Source organism: Physeter macrocephalus, chromosome 2 (assembly GCF_002837175.3).
Source record: "Physeter macrocephalus isolate SW-GA chromosome 2, ASM283717v5, whole genome shotgun sequence".
NCBI classification, from domain to species: domain Eukaryota; kingdom Metazoa; phylum Chordata; class Mammalia; order Artiodactyla; family Physeteridae; genus Physeter; species Physeter macrocephalus.
In genome coordinates, this window is record NC_041215.1 from 107,196,101 (window position 1) to 107,215,320 (window position 19,220).

At 41.1% G+C, this 19,220-nt stretch overlaps 1 pseudogene; it reads right to left on the reverse strand.

Annotated features, from left to right (window-relative positions):
- Positions 1–4,994: 4,994 nt before the first annotated feature.
- Positions 4,995–5,201, reverse strand: LOC102973930 (60S ribosomal protein L38-like; annotated as a pseudogene).
- Between the last annotated feature and the right edge of the window lie 14,019 nt (positions 5,202–19,220).

The following is a 19,220-nucleotide window of genomic DNA, read 5'->3' on the forward strand; positions in this document are numbered from 1 at the left end:
CCTTGGAACACTGCCAGGCACACAGTGAGCACCATATAAACTGTTAATAATTTTCATTATTTTGTAAAGAGAACTTTGTTGACTAGATGCTTCTCCTATCTGTTCCTCACTCCTTACCTCCAATCTTGGAATTCTCAGACTGTATAGCTCATCTTCTCTTTTTAAATTTGAGCTACTAGGAAAGCCTCAATTCCCCAGATCTGTGGGGCACCATCTCCTGCCTCCCAGGGGCCTGGGCAGGAACACATCAGTGGCGAGAAAGTGGTGGACCCAGAAACCTTAGCTGTGCAAGAGCACTGAGAGCTCTTGCCTGCCCTCCCTCTCCCGGGCTCAGCCCTGGGGGCTCAGGGATGGCCCCAAGGATCTGGGGGACCAGTTGAAATTGGAGTGCTTCAGCAGACCCCAGGTTCTTGAGAAAGACCCAGAGACTCAGAGAAGACTCCAGACTCCAGAGCAGAACAGAACTCTCAGCTCTGTCTGCTAACCAGCCTGACCTTAGGTGAATTTTGCAGTCCCGGGAAATCCAAGGCTTAGGAAGGTCACCCAGGTCTGGATGAACTGAAGACTTCCAGTCTGGAATTTCATCCAGGGCTAGAGAGACTTTAGCTATCTCCTGGCCGTGTTAGCAGGGTGATAGTGTCTAGATTTCTTAGCTAAATTGCATCATCAACATACAGCTTCTCTTTGCTGTTTCTTTCACACAGAAATCTAATCTTAAAAATCTCTGATCTTTCTGTTCATGGTCTGTAGGAAAGCCAGCACTAGCCAGGAGGGAGAACCCAGTGTGAGAAAACAAGTCAGTTCCAGGCAGCACTGTAAATGTGCAGGAACGATCCTTCTGATCCTTAATGAGAATTTAAGTGTCAGCCAATGTGCTTTATATGCTGTATCTCTTTGAACGCTTAAAAGAGCCCCAGGAGGTCGGTACCATAATTATCCCCATTTTATAAATGAGGGCTTAGGGGTTCAGAGAGGTTACAAAGGGTCACACTGATGCTGGTGTGATTGAGTCTGGAATCAAACCCCATTCTGTTTGATTTCAAAGCCTGTGCAACTTGATGAGTTTCTAGTCTTCCCACTCTGACTCTCTTCTTTTGCAGGTATCTTCTATTTCTTATCCTATCCTTTTCAAAACCTCCAACAGAAAAGGAATTTGCCATAGACATCTAAGTCTTTGTGTGAATTTAAATCAGCATGTCACAATTCCAGTAGAAAGTCTCATTTTAAGATCCTACACCAATTCTAAAATAGAAGACTTTATTTCATTGAAGACATTAGGGCATTATCCAGTATTTTGGGAGCACTACTCCTAAAATAATATAATTCTCACTCTAAGCCTGGCCTTGATAATAATAATAGCAACAGCAATTGTAATAATGATGATTGCAGCAACCATCTGAATGGCATGTGCTAGGCTCTAGTGTGCCACGCCTTTTATGTAAATCATTTCATTTAATCCTCACCATAAGCCTTACAGTGGGTGTAATTATAATGAGCAATTTATAAATGGAGAAACTGAGGCTCAGAGAGGTGAAGTAATTTGCTTAGCTCATGCAGCTAGTAAGGTTAAAGAGTTGGGATTTGACCCTCTGTGCATGTGTCTTCAGAGACTGGGGGTGGACTCACTCTGTGCCATACTGGAGAAAGCTACGCTTTGAGGGGACCCTTTTGAAACAGGTCAGAGGTCTTCTTTACCTTTCTTTCTTTCTGTATCTTAACCTGCCCTTCTTGCACAGATGGCCATATACAGGAGATTAGGTGTCAGCAGATGCCTTGACTGAGTTTCCATCTCATGGAATGATTCTGTTTCTGGCCTCTCAGTGCAAGGACTGCCGAGTCCTTTGATCACTTGAGCGTTCGCTTTGCCAGCTTCTACACTGTTAATTCTATACCTTGTCTCAGTGGGGTGATGTTCCCAGGCTTCTTTTCTAGCTACATGGCTGATTCATTCTAAGTGACTTTTCTGAGGAGAAATTAGATTAAGGGTTGTCTTTTGCATGTGCTCAACTAAATGACCCCGAAATGGAGTTGAAACAGCTCATGATTCCGGGGATTTTATAGGGTAATCAGTCTTCCCTGTTTTAGGTGAAGCCCCCAAGACCAATACTCAAAATACACTTAAAATAATTATTCATGCTCTCCTGGAAGGAATCAAAGTTTGTAAAATATAAGAGAAGGCTGAAGACAATGCTTAGTATTTCACTGCCTCTTGTGATGTTCTCTGTGTGTTCTGTTGAAAGGCACAAGAGAAAGTCCGTAGTTTGCTCATTTGCCGTACTGCTCATAGCCTCTACATTTGATTCTATATGTTCAATTCTGCTGTAGAAGGCAAGAAAGCAAATGGGAAGGATAAAGCTCACAAGAAATATTGAATATGCATAGAAAGTAAGCTAGCAACTTATGAGATATTGGTGGAACTCCTAGGATGTTATATACAGATGATGAGTAAGGAAATAGCTTGCGAGACAAGCAGAATTCATAAGATGTGTTACATACAGATAGTAAGTTAGCAGTCTTTAAAACATGTTAAAGAAAGATAGAATAAATAAAATATCTATGGGAAAAGACAAGCATGTTGCTTACAGATAGAAAGGGCTGAATAGGTCAGGTCATGATCATGCCACCTCTGGGCAGACAGCTATGTCATCCCCAAGTTGGCCACCCATTGGTGATACCCATTCTGGTCCCACATGTCCTCTGCCCAAGAAATGAACATAAACCCCATAGCTTCTCATCAGTTATTGGGAAGCTATAGCTGTAGCCAGGTGAACTTGCCCCTGTGTTTCTCTGAGATAGTAAGTGTGTGTCACCAGCCCAGGGCACCTTCTGTCTATGGTCCCCCTTGCTGCATCCGAATCTCTGGTCCTCATAATCACACCATCCATGGGGAAGTCTGAAAAGAGAGAGAGAGAGAAAGAGAGATAGAGAGAGAGAGAGAGAGAGAGAGAGGGAGAGAGGAGATATGAGTGTGGTCCTTCCATTAACTTGCACCTTTCTCTAAGTGTATTCACTTACCCCATCTCTTTCCCTTTGCTTCTAATGGTGTATTTTAATTGGTTTACTAAAACACGCAATATGAGCATATTCAATTTTGAGTCTTTGAACCTTTCTGTTCTGTGGCCTCAGGCATGATTTACCTGGGACTGTTCTCAGAGGCTCCCTTTGCATCAAGGTGAATTCTCACATGACATTCATGTTAGACTGTTTCCATTTGGATCTATTCACTTGCATCGTCTGTTTCCTTGGATAAGACTCCAACAGTGGATACTTTTACTCCCTCAGAGGACCTAGGAAAGAGCTGTGCCAACAGGGTTTGGAATGGAGGCACAACTAATTCTGGAGAGTTCCAATGTGTGCTGAAAAAGATAGCAATCAAATAAATGTGTTATATCACATCCTGAATATGGTCTCAGGCCCTCTGCCAGGTAGTCAGTGAACATTTTTTATGAGTTTGATTTTTTTCTGTTAGGAAAATTACTGAAGTTCTGAATTAAACAGAGCAGCACAAGAGGGGCAGCATCATTCATTCAGAACACAGGTGGGAGAAAGGCAGAACGATGGTTTGTAAAAATGGGTCCATAAATAATGAATGATTTTAATAACTCTGAGTGACTTGGATGCTCACATTGAGTGACCTTCTCAATATATTATTTATGCCTTTGGTGTTTTTTTCTAATATAACATATTTTTTTCCTCTGGTCACAGTATTTTCTTGTCCACTTACTGTGTTTTAAACCACACACTTCTTGCCACTATCGGTCACATAGCTCTAAAGTGAAATATAGATTATAAAAGGAAACACTTCCCACACATTTATGAAATGGTTTCCAGCTGGTCTTAAAAATGTCTTCGATTCCCTCTGGATGTAAGAGTTTATCTGCTAATGCTTAGCATTCGGGAGTTTCCCTGCTCAGTTTCAAAAGTGGGAACATGGAGATAAAGTCAGTGTTTTAAGAGATTAGTATTTGAGAAACATAAAATTGGGTGAAATAAATATTGCACATGTATAAGAAGAAAGTTTCAATCATTATGTAGTGAAATTATACCTACCCCCCAAACAAACAAACATAAAATAACAACAACAAAATTCTCACTATGTCAGAGGATACAAGGCTTGGCCACTTTTTGATCAGGAGGAATGAAGTTGTGTACCAGGAGGGTTAAGGTTTAGGTGTGTGTGATGAAATCCCAAGTGGTATGTCATTCCTGCAGAGGACCTCAGGTCACTGGGTGGCATCCCTGTGGGAAATTATCTGACAAAGAGAAAAGGACCTAGGCCCACACCAGATGCACCACTGTGTTAGTGGCTCTGAAGGCTTTCTGTGCAGCTAACTGGCCTTGGAGATGACTCCTTGGGGCCTTGCTAATAGGAAGGGAGTTAGGGAGTCCCTACTTCCAGGCAACTTTAAGGAACAGGGAGATCTCTGTGCCTGAATTTATAGGGTTAGATAGATATTCCTTTTCCTTCCTTTTACACAACTTGCTCTTACTGCCTAGGTTTATATCAGTCACAGCGTTCATTTAAGGCACTCCAGCTTTGGACTTCAACAAGACAAAGAGTGGCATCTACCCAAGACATAGTGGAGAAATCGCCCTCAGAATGATAAAGGATTGAGGTGTAAAGTAACAAAGTCCAGAGAAACTCTCCAAGCTATAACTTTGCTTCTAAAAGTCCTCTGACTTGGATGCATCCTTCAATCAAAGTTCTATTTTTCCTTCATTTTAGCTATCTCTGGCTAAAATGGGTGGGGTGAGCCTCCTCTGTTTTCTATTAAGGGGCAAAGCAGCAAGATTTATGTCAGGAAGTCTTGCTGGAAAGAATGGAGTGGGTTCCCAGAGCCACCCAGTTCCATAGTAATAATATTTGAATTGAAAATCAGGGTAGCACTTCCCGAACAGGATTCCCCAGAACACTAGTTGCTTGAAATGATGACTTTTTAATTTATTTTTAAATTTTTTAAAATGTTAATACAGTTCAAATCAGCGTGCCTGGTTCATTTCAGCTCCTTCACTGGCAAACCTGGGGGCAGGGGCTGCTTCAGCTTCTCTGCCTTCTTTTTGTCTGTGATGACCAAGGTGTAAAGGTATCTGCTGCATCGAACTTAAACTCCACATTATCCTTATTTTTCTTGGCGTCACTTGGCGTCCTTTTGCCTGGCTGTAAGCAGAAAGTCCTTGATTTCTTCAGTTTTACGAGGCATGATGACGCGGATTGGAGAGCGCGGCCGGAACAGCGAGCGGCAAGAAGCTGAACTGCTGAATTTTGTTTTGTTTTGTATTTTTAACCGCTGTTTATGGTCAAAAAAAAAAAAAAAAAAGTGGAAAATCCTGGGTTGAATACATTTCAAGGAATTACTTTTTCTGCAAGGCATTAAACATATTTAATGTGTTAATAGGAATTGCATGTCTTGGAATTAATGGTTCACAGGACACAGTTTTCAAACGCTGAACAAGGGAGAGGACCGGGGGAGAAGTGGCCCAGGCTAGGCTGCATGACTGTGGCGGGGCAGGGACTTCTTGATTGCTAGTGGTTAAGCAGTGCCCTTGGGTACCCCAAGTTGGGCCTGGGGTATAGATGAATTGGGGGGATTGGGGGCCCTTTGGGGTAAGAAACATTCTCACTACTCTTGCTAGGGAGCAAAACCGACATGCTCTCTCCCAGGGAGAGTGGTATGGAATGGTACAGCTCTCTGTGTTTTCATCAGGTTCAGCTTCCTTCTCCAAGTCGGTCGTTCTTTCTCCAGTTATAGTATTATAAAAATGTATATATTATAGAATTGCCATATTTTATTTTGGCTCCTAATTTAAGTTATTTCAAGGGTAGTACATACAGTCCTGGGTACTTGGATGTAAAATCTATGGCATAAGTTCATTGAGAAGCTCTCTTCTAACATTGCCACCCATGTGGCATCCCTTTCAGCATGACCCCAGGGAGACAGTTCTGCACTAGGTTCCTGAGATGAACGCACGTGCACATTTGATCTATTGCGTTACCTCCCAGACTAAGCTCACTATCCTGCTGCCAGTCACTACAACGTTCTCAAATATGAGTCAAGTGTGCTTGACTCATATTAGGAGCCGGGGCCTTGTACTCTGAACTTCAGGGAGCACAAACCAACCTTTTAATTTTTATTATTTTTTTCAATTTTATTACCTCTTATTTTCTTCCAGTTTCATTGAGATATAATTGACATACAGTTCTGTATAAGTTTAAGGTGTATAGCATAATGATTTGAATTATATACATCATGGTATGATTACAATAAGTTTAGTGAACACAGTCATCTCATAGAGATACAAAATTAAAGAAATAGAAAAAAAATTTTTCCTGGTGATGAGAACTCTTAGGATTTATTCTCTTAACAACTTTCATATGTAACACACAGCAGTGTTAACTGTGTTTATCATGTTGTACATTACATCCCTAGTGCTTATTTATCTTATAACTGGAAGTTTGTACCTTTTGACTGCCTTCATGCAGTTCCCCCTCCCCCAACTCCCACCTCTGGTAACCACAAATCTGTTCTTTTTCTATGAGTTTGTTTGTTTGTTTTTGAAGTATAATTGACCTACAACACTATGTTAGTTCCTCTTATATGACATAATGATTTGATGTCTCTGTACATTTCAAAATGATCAATCATGATAAGTCTAGTTACCATCTGTCATCATACAAATATGTTACATAATTATTGACTATATTCCCCACACTGTACTTTTCATACCTGTGACTCATTTATATTGAACTGGAAGTTTGTACCTCTTATCTCCCTCATTTATTTCTCTCCTTTCTCCATTCCCCTCCCCTCTGGCAACCATCTGTTTGACTCTATCTGTTTTGTTATGTTTCGTGGAAAGCTAAAAGCATTTCCCCTAAGATCAGCAACAAGACAAGGATGCCCACTCTCACCACTTTTATTCAACACAGTATTGGAGTCCTTCCTAGCCACAGTAATTAGACAAGAAAAACAAATAAAAGGAATCCAAATTGCAAAGGAAGAATTAAAACTGTTACTGTTTGCAGATGACATGATATTGCACATAGGAAATCCTAAAGATGCCACCAAAAACTACTAGAACTCATCAATGAATTTGGTAAAGTTGTAGGATACAAAATTAATATACAGAAACCTAACAATGCTAACAATGAACTATCAGAAAGAGGAATGAACAAAACAATCACATTGACAATTGCATCAAAAATAACAAAATACCTAGGAATAAATCTAACTGAGGGGGGAAAAGACCTGTACTTGGAAAACTATAAGACACTGATGAAAGAAATTGAAGACAACACAAAAAGATGGAGAGATATACTGTGCTTATGGATTGGAAGAATTAATATTAACTGATGTTGTTAAAATGACCATGCTACCCAAAGCAATCTACAGATTCAATGCAATCCTTATAAAATACCAAGGGCTTTTTGCATAGAAGTAGAATAATTTTAAAATTTGTATGGAAATGTAAAAGACACTGAATAGCCAAAACAATCTTGAGAAAGAAGAACAGAGCTGAAGGAATCATATTCCCTGACTTCAGACTATACTACAAAGCTACAGTAATCAAAACAGTATGGTACCAGCACAAAAACAGACACATAGCTCAATGGAACAGAATAGAAAACCCAGAGATGAACCCACACGTATATGGGCAATTATTCTATGACAAAGGCAGCAAGAATATAAAATGGGGAAAACACAACCTTTTCAATAAATGGTGTTTGGAAACTGGACAGATACATGCAAAAGAATCAAACAGGACTACTTTCTCACACCACGTACAAAAATAAACTCAAAATAGATTAAAGACCTAAGTGTAATACTTGAAACCATAAAACTTCTAGAAGAAAACATGCTCTTTGACATGGGCCTTAGCAATATTTTTTTGAATATGTTTCCTCAGGCAAAGGAAACAAAAACAAAAATAAACAAACAGCACTACATCAAACTAAAAAGCTTTTGCACAGTGAAGGAAATTATCAACAAAATGAAGAGGTTGCCTACTGAATGGGGGAAGACATTTGCAAATGATGTATTTGATGAGGGGTTAATATCCAAAATATACAAAAAACTCATACAACTCAACATCAAAAAAAAACCCAGACAACCCAGCTGAAAAATGAGCAGAGGCTCTGAATAGACATTTTTCCAAAGAAGACATACAGGTGGACAACAGGCACATGAAAAGATGTTCAATATCACTAATAACCAAGGAAATGTAAATCAAAACCACAATAAGCTATCACCTCACGCCTCTCAGAATGGCTATCATCAAAAAGACAGCAAATAACAAGTGTTGGTGAGGATGTGGAGAAAAGGAAACTCTTGTGCACTGCTGGTGGGAATGTAAATTGATGTAGTCACTATGGAAAACAGTATGGAAATTCCTCAAAAAATTAAAAATAGGACTACTATACAATCCAGCAACTCCACTCCTGGGTTTTATCTGAAGAAAATGAAAACACGAATTAGAAAAGATGTATGCACCCCTATGTTCACTGTAGCATTATTTACAATAGCTGATACATAGAAGCAACCTAAGTGCCTATCAATGGATGAATGAATAAAGAAGATGTAGTATATGTATACAGTGGAATATTACTATCCATAAAAAAAGAGTAAAATCTTCCCATTTGCAACAACATGGATGGACCTAGAGAGTATTAAGCTAAATGAAATAAGTCAGACAGAGTAAGACAAATAATGTATGGTTTCAATTATATGTGGAACATAAAAAATAAGACAAATGAACAAACATAGCTAAACATACCAAGCTTTTAATTTTTATTTAAAAATAAATAATGATTTAGAAAAGGAAGATGGGAGAATGGGGGTGCCACAACAATGTTCCAGAGAAGCAGGGGTACAGGTCAGTCCATTCCACTTTCTCTGTCTGAGGTAGGGTCTCTGAGACCCAGATGAAAGGGGAGAAGGTAGCTATATGGACTGAATTTGCTTCTGGACATTTTCTAGAACCTGTCTGGTAGTCCTTGGTTAATTCAGCTGAGTGCCACACTTCATCAGGGTTAGGGATCCAGACCCTGTGTACTGAATAAGGGATGGCCTCTGAGAGCAGTTCTCAACCAGAGCATCCATCACTACAATTGTTCTGGGGCCCTACTCCTTCCATACCATGCTTTTTAAATGGTCCCTTTGAATCCCCTTCTGGGGTTTGAGGGGAAGGGGAAGCACCACCTCCTCCTTTGGTGTGGAAGAGGGACCCACAGCACAATTTCCTCCCCAAGATGGTCTTTACCCAAACCCTCCTCCCCACTCTCTCTCAGCCCTTTAATATCTCCAATGTGAGTCAAGAATTTAAAAGAGTTACGTAACCAGTTTTTACTTAAATCCTTAAAAATAATTTGCATATGGACTCATACTTCCTTTGGAATGCAGCAACACTTGTATCTCTGTGCCTCAGTTGAAGCTTCAGTTTTAATTCCTGTTACAAAGAAGCTTGTATGCATATCTTTCAATTTCTCTCTCTCTTTAAAAAAAAATTTTGGGGGGAGAGTTATTTTCTCTCTCTCTTATTTTATAAATTTATTTATTTATTTTTGGGCTTCATTGGGTCTTTGTTGCTGTGTGCGGGCTTTCTCTAGCTGTGGCGAGCGGGGGCTACTCTTTGTTGCAGTGCACAGGCTTCTCATTGAGGTGGCTTCTTTTGTTGTGGAGCATGGGCTTCAGTAGGGCCCACAGGCTTCAGTAGTTGTGGCACGCGGGCTCAGTAGTTGTGGCGCACAGGCTTTGTTGCTCCGCGGCATGTGGGATCTTCCCAGACCACAGCTCGAACCCATGTCCCCTGCATTGGCAGGCAGATTCTTAACCACTGCACCACCAGGGAAGTCCCTCAATTTCTCTTAAATGGTAATTTACCTTAGGATGGTTCTCCAGAAGGGAAATCATTGGTTCAAAGAATTTGGAAAGAGTATTTTCATTCTAAACATGTGGTTGTTTTTCTCAACCTTGAGACTGAAGGGGAATTACTAGGTTGACTTGGGGGGTGAAACAGGTTGTTATATGTAAGCTAGACCCTGTGTTAAGTGGTGCCAGGGTGCATACTGGAATTTTCCTAAGAACCTATAATTTGCTTACCTGTGTAGTGCCAATAGTTTGAGTTTCTTCACACCACATTTCTTCTAAACAACTCCCAGTGCCGGAACAGTTCCAAATGCACAGGTCCATGTTTTCAATGGAAATAGGAGAATCTTAGATGTCAATGATGAGTGGAGATTTAAATAATGATAATTATATTTAAATAGCACTGAGCATTTGCCAGGCCTTAGCTACATTAACATATGTTAATTTCTTTAGACCTCACATCAACTCTATGAAGAGACACTATTATTCCCATTTCACAGAATAAGAGGCTGAGGTACAGAGGGGTTAAGTAACTGACTCAGCTAGTAAGTGGCACAGCTGAAAGTTGTGCATGCCATCGGCTGCACAGTGTGTCTAACCATTGCACTCTTAAACTAAGCAAAGCGCTATCTGTTGCAATGGTCCTCAGAGGTTTTGTCACACTCCCATGAAGAAGACTGGAAACATTCTCAGAACTAACCTAGTTTCCAGGGGTGACAGGCCTGAATGTGCAAAAAGAGGATGGTAGTTGGGTTGGGTGGGTACTTGGTGGTATCTGGCTTTGTTTCTCTTCCCTTTGATGGTGAAGTAGGGCCCACAGCACAGCTGAGCTTAGTGCATAATAGGTGCTCAGTCAAGGGTCATTGTATGACTGGATGAATGATACAGTCCACATAGATAATGACACAAATGCCTGCTCTCTGCATTTATGTCTTCTGTCTCATTATTATCTCTGATTGTCATAGCAATATAAACTAGATATATGATTGTCCCTGTATTATAAGTGAGGAAGCTCAAGTTTAGAGTAATTAAGGGAGTTATTTTGTCTAAGGCCATGCAGCTAGTCAACCACAGATGCAGGTTCCAGACCACATCAGTCACCTCTTTTATTCACTTAATGTTTGCCACTTATCTCCTATGACCTGTTACAAGAGTAATATTAAGTATTAGCTTATGTCTGTCCCCTTAAGATAGTCCATTGAGAAGACCCAACTAGTTTATCCCCATTTAGATTCCTCAAATTCAGTCTTGCTAGTAAAATATTTCCTTGTGTCTCCAAACTGATTGTTCATATCCTTTTCATTAAAATTAAACCAGAATAATTTCTCAGTAATTCAGAACACAATTGGCTTTGTTAGAAAATCCCTAATTGCATTTTTCTCAGATGACATCTTTTTGAATTAATTATTCCATTCTCTTATATCCTTTTTCTGCACACAAGCCCAGGAGATCTGTGGGCAACCTGGGAAGACCTTTCTTCATATGTCTTTTGAGGATGAGGCTGTCCTACCTCCAGTATTACAAGAACAGATCTGGAGTCAGGGCACCTAAATCCAGGTGCTACCCTGCCCCTCACTAGAGTGGGAAAGCATTTTAACTGCTCTTGACTTCAATTTTCTCCGACATGAAATGACGAGGTGTGACAGGTCAAGGAAGTGTTAGGTGTGTCCAGGGCAGGCATCACTAATCTCTCCAAGAATTCCTCCTTGCTGACTCTCAATGCAGTTCCCCAGTCAGGTGCTATGGATCCACTGGAGGTGGCATCTAAGTTCATGAAAGTTAGTTGCTGCCTTTGGTAAATAAAATGGCATTGTGTGCAAAGTGGTACTGGTCAGGACTTAGGCTGTGGAAGCTGGGCTGCCAGGTTACACACAGGTTCAGCATCCTTGGAGGTGGGGATGTTGAAATGGACAGTCTCAGAAGACTCAGCTTTATGGGGTTGATTCCCTGAACTGCAACTAGTGGGAGAGGAGGGGAATGTGGCAGAGGGAAGGGGGAAGGGAATTCATGTTTATTAAGTCTCATCAGGCACTTCACATGCATTTAATTTTCATGATAATCCTGCAAAGGAAGCACCATTATCCTCATTTTATAAATGATATGTCAACTTGCCTGTAACATGATGTGAATTTCCATAGGAATGCAGATTTTTCTTCCTGAATTGCAAAACTAGACAATGAGTACATAGAAAGTCAAATAATACAGAGAAATAAAAAGGCAAGTCAATAAGCAATGTAGCCTTCATAGCTGCCTTTGCCTCCTAGACAATATTTTCTCATACCTTTCCTGTCTCCTCTGTTTGATCTTGGCTCAGGGCCTATCTGAATCATCATTTGACAGGATTCAAAGTGCTATTTCTAACCTTCACCAGTAAAAATATTCAAATTGCATGCTTTCAAGAGTAATTCACTTCATATTGTCTCTCTACGGGGAGGCAGTTCTGATGATCTGGAAATGTTGCATTGAAAATCAAAACCACGGATTCTGGCTCTGATCCTTGCTACTGACAAACTATGGGACCTTGGGCAAGATACTCAACCCCTCGAGTGTCCTACCTCTAAACAGGGGTAATGATACCTGCACTGCTTGCCTTACAGGATTGATGCACGGGGTAACTGAGATGGCGAATGTGAAGGGGCTACACAATGCTATGCTGATGGCAAGGACCTCTGTTCTTGAGGCAGAGTAACTCAGAACTACCTACTTTATGTCATGCCTCAGACAGCGTGGACTTGAAACAGGTGCACAAACCTTTATCTGAAACTTTATGGCCAAATGTGTGTCAAAATGAAGCAGCATTTTTCTGATTTTAGAAAGGAAAAATAGTGCCCATCTGGCATATTACTTAACCCTACTGAGGTCTAAGGCAGCACCCTATAATGTCACACATGGACTTTTTTTTTTTTTTAGCAAGACATGACTATTCATATTAGAAGGGATAAATATAGATCATAAATAGCTTCATTTTCATTTACGTCCATATAGTAGGCTGAATAATGACCACCCAAAGATATCATGTCCTAATTCATGGAACCTGTAAATGTTACCTGGTAGTAAAAAGGATATTTGTAGACATGACTGAGTTAAGGATTTTGACATGTGAGATTAACCTGGATTATCTGGGTGGGCCCTAAATGCCATCAAATGTGTCCTTATAAGAGGAAGGCACAGGGAGATCTGATACACATGGAAGAGAAGGTGATGTGACCATGAAGGCAGAAGTTGGAGTGATGCAGTCATAAGTCAAGGAATGCTGGCAGCCACCAGAAGCTGGAAGAGGCAAGGAACAAATTTTCCCCTAGAGCCTCAGGAGGGAGTGTGGCCTTGCTGACACCTTGATTTTGGCTCAGTGAAACTAATTTTGGACTCTAGCCTCTGGAACTATGAGAGAATACATTTCTATTGTTTTAAGCCACCAAGTTTGTGGTAATTTGTTACAGCAGCCATAGGAAACTAATTCAGTCAGGTTTTGCTGCCAAATGAGTTATGAAAAGAATTCTGAGTTGTCAGTTTTTTGCCTTTGGGAATTGTGAATAGGTGGTTGACCTGTATGTAACACTGGTACCCAAGTATCTTTCAAAGTGGTTGTTAGGCTGTCTTGTTCATTCACAGCTGGTCAGAATGGTGGGGAGGGGCCTGGACTTTCTGTTAGCATTGCGCACTGTGCAGCAAGATGGACATTGAGGTATGTTGGGATAGCGGGGAAGGGTGAGCCTATCCAATAGCAAAGTTTGAGCTGCGGGGGGCAAAGGTGTTTTACCTAAGGAGCACAGTAATGTCTAGCCACGAATCAGGCAAATGGCTGGTCCCTTCAAGGGATTCAATTAGTAGCAGGGTATCCCACAAGTATGTGATTCTCAAAAGCCCAGGTACCAGGCACAGGTAAGGGAATCTGGGTATCAGGTAGCGGTTGAGGTTCAGGTCAAGGGCTAGGGAGGGCATCAGTGGACATAGGTTACTATAAGAGAAACTGAAGAAATAGGGACTGATGCAGCAGCTCAGTTGTATCAACGTGTGTGTGTGTGTGTGTGTGTGTGTGTGTGTGTGTGTGTGAGACATTGTCTAGGGTACTTGAATGAGAAAGGCTCTTTATTAGGGAACATCTTGAGGTGGGTGGGAACGATGACTTGGAAAGAATATGAGCTCTGCCAGTGTTCTGAGCGAGATTAGCAGTAAGGAAAACTCAAGTGAACCCCACAGGGTATGACTTGGGGTGCAAAGCAGGAACCTGAATTAACACTGATGCACTCATCACAGGCCAGAATGGCAGGGAGTCTTGATCAGTACTCAGCCCAAGGAGAGGGGTGCTGCTCCAGAGTACTTATTTCTTCATGCCAAGCTGACTAGGAAACTGGGGTAAGTAGAACATGAAGGCGCAAAAGAGTGGGCCCAGCAATAGAGAGCCACCGAAGGGAAATCTGTGAGATTGGGACACACACACACACACACACACACACACACACACACGCACACACCGTGGGGGGAAGTGGGGAGGCAGAGAGGACGGCTGCTGAAGCTGTCAACATCTTTGTCTTCTTTTGTTTGTTTAAAAATCAACTTCCTCATGATAAAATAGTCCTTGTATCATCACATGACTGTGTCTATGATGGAATTACTTAAAATCTCCATTTTAAAACTCATTAAGTTTATCTGAAGCCTATTTAAAAAGTTATGATCTAATATAAACGGCCAACACAGAGCCCAGTTAAGTAAACTATGGGTATCTATGCAACCAAACTTTTTATGGTCATTAATATTACGTTTACAAAGAGTTTCTAAAGTCCTGGGAAAATATTTATGCTATAATGCTGTGTGAAAAAGGCAGGATACAAGATTGCTTACAGAGTACAAAGAAACAAACAAATAAAAACTATGCATGAAAAACTAGCAGGAAATCCACTGAAATGTTAATGCAATAATAGCTTCTAGATAATGGGGTTAAGAGTATTATTAAAAAATCATCTTTCTAGTTTTCTATGTTCCTAATTATCTGTGCATCACTTTTTCTTTTAGTTATTTTACTTTTTTATATATTATATTACTTTTGCAATGGGGAGGACCCAATAAACTCTCCTTTCTGAAAGTGCCTACACCTAACCTTCTTGAATTTAATCCAAAGAATTTTGTGTTTTAAAGGGCAACAATATCTACAAAGAAAAATGTTATTGCATTAATATTTCCAATTGTATGAACTCTAGATATAGAAGGTAAAAAATAAATAGCTCCTCCCCATCCCTACCCAATAAACCGAACAAGAAACGGACTTATTTTTTTTTCTTTTCTCATAAAACCAACTGGCAAGGGCTTCCCTGGTGGCGCAGTGGTTGAGAGTCCGCCTGCCGATGCAGGGGACGCGGGTTCGTGCCCCGGTCCGGGAAGATCCCACATGCCGCGGAGCGGCTGGGCCCGTGAGCCATGGCCACTGAGCTTGCGCGTCCGGAGCCTGTGCTCCGCAACGGGAGAAGCCACAACAGTGAGAGGCCCGCATACCACAAAAAAAAAAAAAAAAAAAAAAAAACCAACTGGCAAGAAACTTCAGGCTGTGGAAAAGCACTTGGAGAAGATCATATTATGGTACAACATGACTTGAACTTGCCATTTACACACTTTTGCTGCAGGAAGAGGCTGCTTTCAGAGGTGCGTGTGGAACAGGAGAGACTGCCTCCTGCAGATTTCCTCTAGGAAGCGAATCCTTCAAGGCTCTTCTCAGGTGTTATCTCATTCAGATGTCTCCCTTAACCTTGAGCTGGAGTAAGTGTCCTCCCTGTACACGCCTCTAGCACTGTCTGTATCACGTGACATCATTTCACCAATGAGGCTGCATAAGCGTCTCAGAGCGGCAGAAACTGTGTTTCACTTGTGCTGGTCTTCACAACACCTAGCAGAGCCCCTGGCAGACGGTAGGTGCTGAATAAATATTTGTTAAATGAGCTGAGCAATTCGCCTAAAGTGTGAGAGAAGCTGTATGAGCTTCCTAGGGTTGCCATGACAAAGTAGAGCAAACTGGGTGGCTCAAAGCAACAGCAATTTATTCTCTCACAATCCTGGAAGCCGGAAGTCTGAAATCAAGATGTCAGTAAGGCTGGTTTCTTCTGGGAGGCTTTGAGGAAGGGTCTGTTCTATGCTTCTCTCCTGCCTTCTGGTGGTTGCTGGCAATTCTGGGCATCCCTTGACTGGCATCTATACCATACAGTCTCCGCTTCTGTCTTTACAATGGTGCTCTCAATCTGTGTGTGTCTCTTCTGTGTGTCTGTGTCCCTGTGTCCAAATTTCCTTCTTCTTATAAGGATATCATTCATATTGGATTTGGTATGACCCTAATTCAGTATGAACTCATCTTAACGTGATTACATCTGCAAAGACCCTATTTCCAAATAAGTCATACTGAGAGGTACCAAGGTTAGAACTTGAATATATCTTTTTGCGGGGACACAATTCAACCCACAACAGAAACTATAGGGGATTTGAAACCGGGTGATGTGGCAATAACCTGCCCGTGTACCCAACATAATACAACAACTGGGCGGAGAGGGTACCTGAGTCACTGCCAGCCATAGGTAGCCAGGAGCTGAGGGTCTGGGTCAGTGCAACTGGGCAGGAACAAGGAGAACCAAGCAGGTGGGCGCTAAGAACAAGAAAGTAAGAAAATGTTTCAGAAATAGGGCGATGTTGCCAGCCGTGGGGAGAGAGGAATTTGGGGTTAGCGAAGGAGAAGAGTAATTTGCTGATGTCTGTCAAATGACTCCCATCTTGTCCCGTGCAGTTTATCACTTGCATATCTGGTTGTCTTTGGCTCATGGTATCTACTTAGCATCTGACCCCAGATCCACATCAGAGAGTCTGGCATGAAAAGAAGTAGGTAGGAAAAAAGGCAAGCATTTTTCTCCTAGGAGTCATAAAAGAAAAAAATGTGTTGGCTCTATGTTCTGTGAGAAACACACTGAGTTACACCGTACAGTCGTCCTAATCATGTATTTTTCTGACACGTAAAGCCCATAAGAACTGGTAGCATATTTGGCAGAGACTAAATACTCCTAAGAGGATATACATGAAATTTTATATGCAACGTCTAGCTCTGGTGTTTGAAGAGCAAAAGATGACATGTTATCGCTTCTCTTTGAAACTAGAACTTTAAAAAATGTTTATTATTCATGGTAAAGAGCAATTAATAATAACAAAATTGGAAATTATCTCAGTAAATGAATACCCCAAAGTGGAATGGTTGCCTCAAGCTATTCCTTTGGGAGAGTCATTTTTCCTGAAGTCACAAATCAACTGTTCACTGTTGAACCTGAGAAGAATGTGAGACAGAATTTTTACATTTCCATGATAAGACACTTCAACCCCCTTTTATGTTTGTGACCCCCTACTATCCACTTCTTGACCAAGAATATCCAAACTTATGGAGATTTTCAGACTTGAATATCAGAAGGGGAAAAGAAAAATTAATGAGCTGAAATGTTCTTGCTTTGATTAGGACTACATCATTTGCATTTAGTTTAATTGAAGTAGCTACATTACAAGTTGAGGAGAAATATGAGGAGGAGGTGACATGTGGAATGCTGAACTAAAAGAAGGGGGAGACCTGGGCTGTAGATCTATCAAAATCCCGGGAAAGACTGTTTACTTCCCAGATTTCCAAACAGGAGACTGGGATTTGCAAGGGCAAAAAAGATGAGACCTGGGTCTTGTCAAGTGCAGCCGTGGTTTTCATGCATGCTTTGGGTCTGTTTCGATAACGAAGCATATCTTTTGTAACTCAGGCATAAAGGAAATATTTGTCTAACCAAAGGAGCTATCCTAGATTGTGAGATGAGCTCTGAGCATTCTAGCCTCAAAGATAATTAAGACTCAAGAAGTTTTCTTCTTGAGCAAGAGTTCAAGAAAAGTTTATACTGACTTCACAACTGGCTCCAACCAAAAGTTTCAGCACCCTTCTATTTGAGGTACTAACTTACTTGACCCATAGTTTGTACGTGCAACTGGCTAAGGAGACAGGGGCAACGTGAAAACATAGTTCAAAATTTGGCTTTGAACTATGCCTGGTGTGCTAAAATATTTAGTTCTTCAAAACTTGGCATTTAGAGAAGAGGGTGGATTTAAATAGAGGATGACCAGCTGGCTAATTGCATGTTGCCAACATCTTCCTCTGGCTATTTACTGGATGGGTCTTGTTTATGTCAAAAGCTGACTCTGTCCTTTCTCCTCTCCCATGGCCAAAAAATGGAATGTCATGCATTTTACTCAACATGAAATGTTCCGGTGAAACCGAAGGCAACAAAGCCTGCTTCAGTCTCTTGGTGGGCCAGACAAGGCAGGTGGTAGGACAGAACTGGGGAGAGGTTTTAGGACAGGCTGAAAATGGCAAACAACTAAGATTCCAGTTTATCTTCTTCTACATCTGCTTTTAGAGAAGATAATTTCTTCTCCTTAGGATATTGTCAAGCCAAAAGCTATTGATGGTACATTCAAGGCTAGGTTTTTCGGTGTGAACTGACTTCTTAAAGCCCCATCAATCTGGCTGAGCCCTGTGGATAAAGTGAGGGCTGAGGTTAGCAGAGTTTAAAGTGTAAAGTGGGGGTGGCCTCTCCTCATTGCATGATTGAAAAAAAAGAGCCTCCAGGGACCTCTGCAGTATATTGCACAGAGAAGGAATGAAGTATAAAACTGATAGAAACTTGAAGAAAATGATGTACAGAGGTAGAAAGGAAATGAGGGTATGTGTGAGGGTCACATGCTGAGTGTATCACCTAAGTCCATCCATAAGAGGCCCATCAAAGAGGCAGACTCTGGCTGGAATTGCAAACTCAAATGCTTCTAGGAAGGCTCTGGTGGATAATATAAATGTTAGAGATTGTTAGACTATAGGGAATGGTGGGAACTGTGTCAAACTGCAACACACTTATCTGCTATAAAGGTATTAAAAATTTTTTTTAAAAAAAACACCATGCTGACCAAACAAAATCTTTCTGTGAGCTGCATTTAACTCAAGGGGCATCAATTTGTGACTGCTATCTAGTGAGAACTAAACTTTGAGGGTCTGAAATTTCGGGCTGTATTTATTTGTTGAAAGTGTCTGGTGAAACTGCTTTACATAAGGGAAAGCTATTGTCTAAACTTCCTGTCATGATGTAAAATTCCTTTTTTTCCCCTGTTCTTTTTCTCTTGTCATAAAATGAAGACCACATCCTTGGAAGGAAGATATTCATTTTGGAAATTGTCAGGGGGGCTGCCCTTCACTTCCTCAATGAAGAGCTAGGGGTAAACACTCAGCGAATGCCTGTCACTCCACCCTAACCTCAGGGGTTATCAGCCCACTACTCTGGGCCTCTCCTTAATTCCAGGCACTCTGCTCCA